The following is an 8183-nucleotide window of genomic DNA, read 5'->3' as shown; positions in this document are numbered from 1 at the left end:
AAAGCCACCCACTCTGGTTCCAGCACATTTGCCATTCTTGCCAGATGACTACCAAAATCAGAAGGCAAATATAACATATTATTAAAGTTAGTGAAATGTCATTCAAACCTTAATGCTTTCCGCCTTTTTGATGGTATCGATAAGTTTGAGCTGAAGAAGGATTTGATGGCTACATATATCAACACCGACCGATCACCTTCACTTTCACCATCACCACCTGAACACCTGATAAATAGAACCACTGGAATTGATACTGATTTTGAAAAAAAAAATGCAAATTTACTGATTTGAAATCAAAGGATCAAATTTACTTACCTGAAATCAAAATCAAGGGATTGTGAGACTGTTTGCTCCTTCATTTTTGAAATCGTAAGATCGTGGGACCACTTGTTGCTTCCTTTTTGAAGTCGTGATGGTGTGGTCAGTGGTGACAGGAGTCAAAAACGGTGTAATGGTCGAAGTGGGAGATGGTAGGTGGTGTGATTAGGTTACATCGGTGGTTTGTGATGAAGCGTCAAAGTCGAGAGGTCAAGGATGAAGGAGTCAATTAGATAACAGGTCACCACAAAATTTTACATGGCATAACTGGTTAAATTATATTTTTTTTTAAAATTTGATTAAATGATATTTATTATATTAAATTTGTTTCAATGATATTTTTTATATGAGTTAATTTTTTTTTTTTTGAAAAAAAAGTTAGATATAAAAGTCTAAATATTTGAGAACTTTAAATTTATAAGAAAATAAGAAAAATAATGAATTATTAAAATTGAAATGTTTTTTATATTTTAAATTTAAACAAATAATTTAAATAAATAAACAAAAGAAATTAATAAATTTTAATTTAGAAAATTTGAAATTAAAAGGTAAATCCATTAATAAAATTGATATTTATTTATTATTACGTTTATTATAATTATTATATTAAAATATTATGTAAAATTTAATAAAATAAATTAAAAAAAATAATAATAATAATAATAAGATTTAACAATTTGAACGATAACGTTACATGTAGAAAAAAATAAACAAATAACACCAGTAGTCTTTCTTTTAAATTTGATTACCTTTTTTTAAGTCATTCTCGTAGGAAAAAAAAAAAAAGTTAACAGGAGAATGATTAGGGTTACAATGTCCGATGAGCACATCTTCTATTTTCTCTCTGTAAAATGAGGAACCTCAAGAAACCCCGAGATGGAGTTGAAGCGGATTCTTCTTCTATCTCCACCTTACCAGACGAAATCCTCCTCCAAATATTAAACAGATTAATCGATCTGAAAACCCTTTGCTTTTGTTATCTCGTTTCAAGACGCTTCTCCTCGATTGTACTTCAAGTCGATACCATTTCCTTCACTGCTCCACTCATAAACCCTCCCATTCCCGATAAGAACACCGTCGGTGATGTATCCCCAAGCATGCCGCTTCCGCCTATCGCTTCTTTCATTATCGATAAGTACTTTCTATCTGTCTCTACGTTTTTAAGCAACTTTACAGCAGTGAAGTCCTTATTTGTCGAACTTCCGACTTCCAGTGACAAAGGTATTGATGATAATCGTTGTTTGTTCAAGTGGAAGGTAAAGTTTGGGAATAGAATCGAATCGTTTATGTTTCTATGACCGAATTCAATTTCTGATCAGGGTGGATTCCATCTTAATGGAAACGAGGATGATGAAGCAGACATCGAGTTAACATGTGATCTATCTAGGCAGAAATTTCGCATTTCATGTCAGTGTCTGGAGGATGTGGTGGTGAGGCATAAGATGTCGTTGTTCTTCATCAAGAGTCTACCAACATTGGAAAAGGTTTCCATTACTGATTCAAGGAGAAGAGGGGAGTTTTCTCTTAGTGGGGAAAAACTCAATGAGGTGAATGAATGGTTACATTCAACTTTGGAAACTGTGATGAAACGTGTAGAGGTTCCTGCTAGAGTGAATCAGTGTTACATTCCGGTTTTGAAGTTGCCAGTTTCAGGGTATGTGATGAAGGGGGTATTTGTTGTGGTAATGGAGATGAAAGATCTCGAGAGTGAAAATGATATTCTTATGAACAGTGAAGATGATGGTTCTGAAGATAAAGAAGAGGTTGCATATACTGAAGCTATGAGGGAGATTTTGGAGAAGCATAGGGGCATGATGCATACAATTGATCTAGTATGAATCAGGTGCATATCTGAACCTGAATATTGTTTTTAAGTTTTATATCTTAAAATTTTTTCTTTTCTACTTAAAGATTACTGCTTAATCCCTCATCCTTAAGATAGTTCTTTTTTGACTAACATTCATCACCACTTCCTGAAGTAACAAATCAATTAGGTTTCATATTCCTTTGCGAATTGCAATTGAATATCTATCAAGCTAGAACTTTTGCAAGAAAACCATGGTATTTATTGTAATTCATGTTATGTGTATAATCTTTATAACTCAGGTTATGTTTTATGTATGACTTGTGTTTTCAGGGAATGAAGGTAGTTCAAGTAACAACTAACAAAGGAAGGGGAAATATGAGGTGTAGATTGGTAGATATTAGTTGAAAGAAGATAGAAGGAATGTTTAAAACAAGTATTGAGATGTGGTTGATAGCATTAGCAACATGTTTTTTTTATATGTAAAGGATGCATACCACTACTAAGTTGTACAATATCCACAATATATAATGTGGAATCTCTCTCACCCTTAACCATTTCCATTAACATACTTCCTCTTTGATCAAACACATAAATATATATATATAAAAAAACAAAATCAACATCCAAACACCATATGAATTTAGGGACAAATTGGACAATTGCTAACCTTTCAAGCAGCCAATTAATTTCTATAATTGCCACTTACCATTTTGATAAATGAAAAACATAAAAATGTATTTTCTTTCATATATATGTTAAATCTAATTCTAGTCGCAAAAAGTTGTTTCAATCCCCCAAAAAGCAATGCAGATTGTTTTGATAATAAGCACAAAATCTCAAATACAAATACAAATAAACATTGTCATGGGGAAATCAAACATAGCAGAGCATGTCATCATTTATTTTAAAGATTTCAACCTTTTAATGCAAATGCAAGAACTAGATAAAGAAGAGATCCTCCTTCAATGTTGTAATCCTTTGTCTTTAGCATAAATCAGGAATTACTTTGTTAGTACTTAGTAATTTACAAAAAGTATAAAATTTTTGTCTGGCCACTAAGTTTTGATATGTATATGCGTTAAAAGGTTGACATCTTTAAATGTACACTTTTTTGTTAGATATTTTTCGATAGTAAGAGAAAAATCTCGACTTTTGTAAATATGGTTTTATAATTGAAAAATGTACTTTGAAAGCTATTAATAAAATTGTTCGTTTTAGGAAGAAACTTTTATTAAAGAAAAGTGTAAGCGCTTAAAAGTAAGAAAGGAATTTGAAAATACAAGGAATAAATGCAAGGGTTAATGACATTTAGGTAAAATTTGGTATATTAACTAGATAGTAGATAGTACCAAAAGGAACGAGACTGCTTTGAACATAACTGAACTAAACATGGTTTAACTCATAAATTATAGTGTTTGGTTTGGTTAGGACAAAACCAAATAAAATATTAGATCTATCAAATTAATCTTTACAACAAAAATGGAATTTGTCACTTTCTTTCGAAGTATAGATTTTAGTTAATCAAAAAGCCCAAACGAGCGATACCAATGATAGAAAATAAATAAATAAATAAATAAAATAATAATAGATGAAACAAAAGAAATTTCTGATTCTTTTGAAGAAATATAAAGCAATAAAATCTATAAAGATATGTTAAAATTAGAAGAAAGAAACAACACCATTATTCCTCTTTGTTTCTCCTAATTTCTTCTACATTACATATGCCTTCAACATCCTTCCTCTTCGCTCACCAATCAAATGCATTCAACTTATTCCCATCCATGGTCTTCTTTATAGGTTGATTTTTCTGAACTTCAACTCCTAAAATGTAGCTCAAGTCAATTACTTGAAAAGTGAACCAATCGACTACACGAATCCTGTGGCAGCAGCCCAAGGCTCTCTTCACATGATCGACTTTTCATGTGCTTCTTATTAGTCGATTTGTTAAACCTTTGTTAAACCTCTACATAATCCTTTGGTCAAAGTGCTAACAAAATCCAAGGCTTCTTTAAGAAACTTAAAAAAAAAAAAAAAAAAAAAACAATTACTTACAAAATTAATTCAGAAATACATTTTTCTTTTCAATTTCGAGATTCCCCCATAGATAAAAAGTTAAAGAAATCTAATGCACAGATGGTTGTGGACCATGACTTAACAAAGATACATAATATGACCTCTTGTGGAAACGTATTCAAGATGTTAACATAATGTGGTATAAGGAAGTTTTTATTAAATTGAAGAACCAAGAAGTGTGTTCCACTCGATTCCACATTTTTGGTATGAATAAAACTAGAGCAAAAAGTCTCATTGACTTGGTCAATTTATATTTTGTTCATGTTCTATGTAGTGCCAAAGGTTATTTTATTCATGTTCTATAGTTTCAAATGTTGCTGAGAGAGAGAGAGAGAGAGAGAGAGAGAGAGAGAGAGAGAGAGAGAGAGAGAGAGAGAGAGAGAGAGAGAGAGAGAGAGAGAGAGAGAGAGAGAGAGAGAGAGAGAGAGAGAGAGAGAGAGAGAGAGAGAGAGAGAGAGAGAGAGAGAGAGAGAGAGAGAGAGAGAGAGAGAGAGAGAGATCTACGATTTCAAAAAATATATATATACATACATATTTATTTCGGGCCACAAGGATAGAGTAGCTAATTGATGATAATGAGTATGTTTGACAAAAGTAGTTGTTAGCTGAAAGCGGTTAGCTGGTAGCAGGAAGTTGTAACTTTTATTTGTTATATGAATGTTTGGCAAAAGTAGCTGGAAGCTTTTGAAATATATAAAATTATATAAAAAGACAATTGATTAAAATAAATAAATATATTAAATATATTTTTAAAGGTAATTACGGAAATTAATTTCAAAAGCTCAGTAGCGTTTTGTTAAACACTACATGTAGTAGCTTTTAGAATTTGAGCGTTTTGTTTAAATTAAAAGCTAAACGCTCGTACTGCAAAACGAAACTTTTTATTTAAACTGGAGCGTTTTGTCAAAAGCTAAAAGTTAGAAGCTCTCAAATGCTTCCAAAAGCTTCGTACCAAACAAGCCCAATATGTCAATAGAAAAGTACTTCTTAACCATACATTGTATACTCTAATACCAATCAAGTCATTGCTTTTACTTCATATAAAAGAGATAGCAAAGGTGTTTTAATAGTAAAATGATAAATTTTAAAGTCAAATTTTTAAAAACAATATATATAATGATAGTTAAATGACAATGTAAATCTAAGTTCTTCTCACTAACCGCATACTATATTTCACCAAACAATCAAGATCAAAGTACTAGTCAAAAGAATGTTTATTGATACTGATGTAGCATGCATAACCTAAAATATCTAATTGTTCAACATTTGTTTCCCTTCTTAACATACCATTGGTAAAGAACATCAATGCAACTATATTAACTTAAGAAAATGACAAGTTGCAAACTTTAGTTTGATATGTTGTTAATGGGATATGTGTTAATGTGTCGTGTTGATGTCTAATATAACTAAACTCATGAAAAGTGCAATATAGTAAGTGTGCTGACTAATGATGCTACAATCTTAAATGTATCATTTAAACCTCAAGAAAGGAAAAAGGATGAAAAATGAACCCCTTTTTTAACACTTCAAGAAAAATCCTAAGAAATACTCAAGAATTCATCTAAAATATTGATTAAAATAAATACCCAAAAAATTCTCGAATAAACTATGAATAAAATCATCAAAAACATGTCAAAAGATTCACAGAGTCCAAGATAAAAAACTATTAAAATCATGAAAATGGCAATACGAGAATTTTGTTTTCTAATTATCAAGATCATTAGTTCATTACTAATGTCATGGACGGAGCCAGCCTAGGATCAGGGTAGGCCCAGGCCCATCCTCAATTTTTCTTTTTTCTTGTTTTTCTTTGTTTTTATTATTGTTAAATAAAATATCATTTAGATACTTAAAAAATATATGCTATTTTTTCTCATGTTAAACTTATATTCTTCATTTTTTTAACAGCCACATCATATTATTTGACAAGCTTTTTATTAGTTTTGTCTCTCTCTCTCTCTCTCTCTCTCTCTCTCTCTCTTTCTCTCTCTCTCTCTATATATATATATATATATATATATGTATGTATGTAGGTATGTATGTGTGTATGTGTGTGTGGAACAACCTGAAATTTTTTTTTGACTTCGCCCCTCACTAATGTTACTATAATCTCATAATCAAAATTATTATTTCTTACGAGATTGCCATTTCAACCTAAAAAAATTCAGGTTTCGGAAGAGAGGCAAGTTGGGGTCGCGATATATTGGCTTGTTCAGGATTTCAGTTCAAGTGGACAAGGTGGCTTACCGCTTAGATCTGTCAGACGAGCTTAGCCAAATACACAATACCTTCCATGTATCTCAGCTTCAGAAGTGTGTCACCGACGAGGCCGCGGTCATTTCTCTAGACGACATTCAGGTAGACGAGAGCTTGAACTACATAGAGAGGCCCGTTGCGATTTTGGATAGGAAGACCAAGGTTCTTCGGAACAAGGAAGTGAAGCTAGTAAAGGTGCAATTCTAGCACCGAAGGGGCTCCGAATAGACATGGGAGTCGGAAGAGGAGATGCGAGATCACTATTTGGACTTATTTGTGACAGCAGGCTTCAAGGACGAAGTCTAGTTCAAGTGGGGGAGATTTGTAACACCCGTTCCAAGTATCATCTAATTTTTCCAAGTTTTAGGGTTATATGCTAGGACTCGACGGGTTAGGGAGCTCCAACTCATCGAGTAGAGATCATTTATGAGGGCGCATGATTTAGATCCTACTCGACGAGTCGGAAGGCCCCGACTCGATGAGTAGGTTCTATAAAGGAAAACAATAATTTTTAGGGTTTGCACCTTATATAAAGGACTTAATCCGCCTCTTGTGGCCTCCCGTACCACTTCATTACCCAGAGAAGAACCCTTAGCTGCTCTTTGTTGTTTCCTTTTGCTTATGAGACTAAGAGAGTGCTTTTGCTGCATTTTGTTGAAGAAGTTTGAAGGTTGAGAAGCTTGGAATGGGAAGGAGCTTGTAGACCCAACATCTACAACGTTTGAGCATCCATTTGAAGGTGACAAGTTGTTACCTTGATCATTCTAGCATTAGATACCCTTTTTCTTGGGTTTAAGGCCATTTCTAGTATATTTGTAGATTATTTTAGGTGATGGGCATGATTTGAGGTTGTAACTTCAGATCTGGACTCCTCTAAGTCCCTAGAGTTATAAAGTCACTAAATTTATCAAGCATTGGCCCTCCTCTTTGGCTAAAACCCATCCCGTAGATTGGTTTTGGCATTTAAGAGCTTGCATTCACGTAAAGTTTGCAACTTTTCATGGAAACCATGCCTTAAGAGGCTAGATCTGCAATTTGGAGCATTAGGGTAGCTTAAAAATGTCTAAACACAAAAAGGACTAAGGGAACTTGTCCAGTCCCTTACCCAACTTGATGAGTTGGGTAGGGTTTACCTGTTTTCGAGATTCTAAGTGACTTTTGTGAAGGATTGGAGTTTTCAGTCTACATGAGTTTTCGGTCTTCTGGACATTGAGGAACTCAACGTGTTACACAGGTAACTCGGCGAGTTGACAAGTTACTCAGGTAACTCGACGAGTTGTTGGATGCACTCGACAAGTTAAGGTCAACATGGACTGTTGACCTTGACTTTGACTAGGGTTGACCTTAAGAGTATTTATGGAATTTCGGGACAATATGTTTGTATGCTTCTGTAACAACCCAAATTTTTTTTAAGTCTAAAAATATTATTTTTAATTAAACACCTTGCAAAACATTTGAAAATAAACAACATTCGATCATATTGTTTCTTAAATCATATTACGTGTCTGAAAACCAATACATGGAATCAACCATGGTGTCAGAGTACAAATCCTAGAACAATCTCATAATGCGGAAAACAAGGGGTGTGTATGATGTGCCGCTACCATGCCAGCTCCTTCCCCTTCGCTGAAGAGGTACCTGAAACCAAAATTCTAAACTGTAAGCATGAAGCTTAGTTAGTTCCCCCATAATACCGCATACCATACAATCATATAATGAACAGCTAAGA

The 8183-nt window shown here is 33.3% G+C and overlaps 1 long non-coding RNA gene across 1 annotated transcript; it reads left to right on the top strand.

Moving 5' to 3' along the window:
• Positions 1 to 1611: 1611 nt before the first annotated feature.
• Positions 1612 to 2693, top strand: LOC145037517 (uncharacterized). Its single transcript, XR_013678887.1, has 2 exons — positions 1612 to 2161; positions 2456 to 2693. It is a non-coding gene; the product is annotated as an uncharacterized LOC145037517 (long non-coding RNA).
• The last annotated feature ends 5490 nt before the right edge of the window (positions 2694 to 8183 follow it).

The sequence above is a fragment of the Lactuca saligna genome, chromosome 3 (genome assembly GCF_052625555.1).
Source record: "Lactuca saligna cultivar CGN05327 chromosome 3, ASM5262555v1, whole genome shotgun sequence".
Taxonomy (NCBI): Eukaryota; Viridiplantae; Streptophyta; class Magnoliopsida; order Asterales; family Asteraceae; genus Lactuca; species Lactuca saligna.
This window is presented reverse-complemented; position numbering and strand designations above follow the sequence as displayed.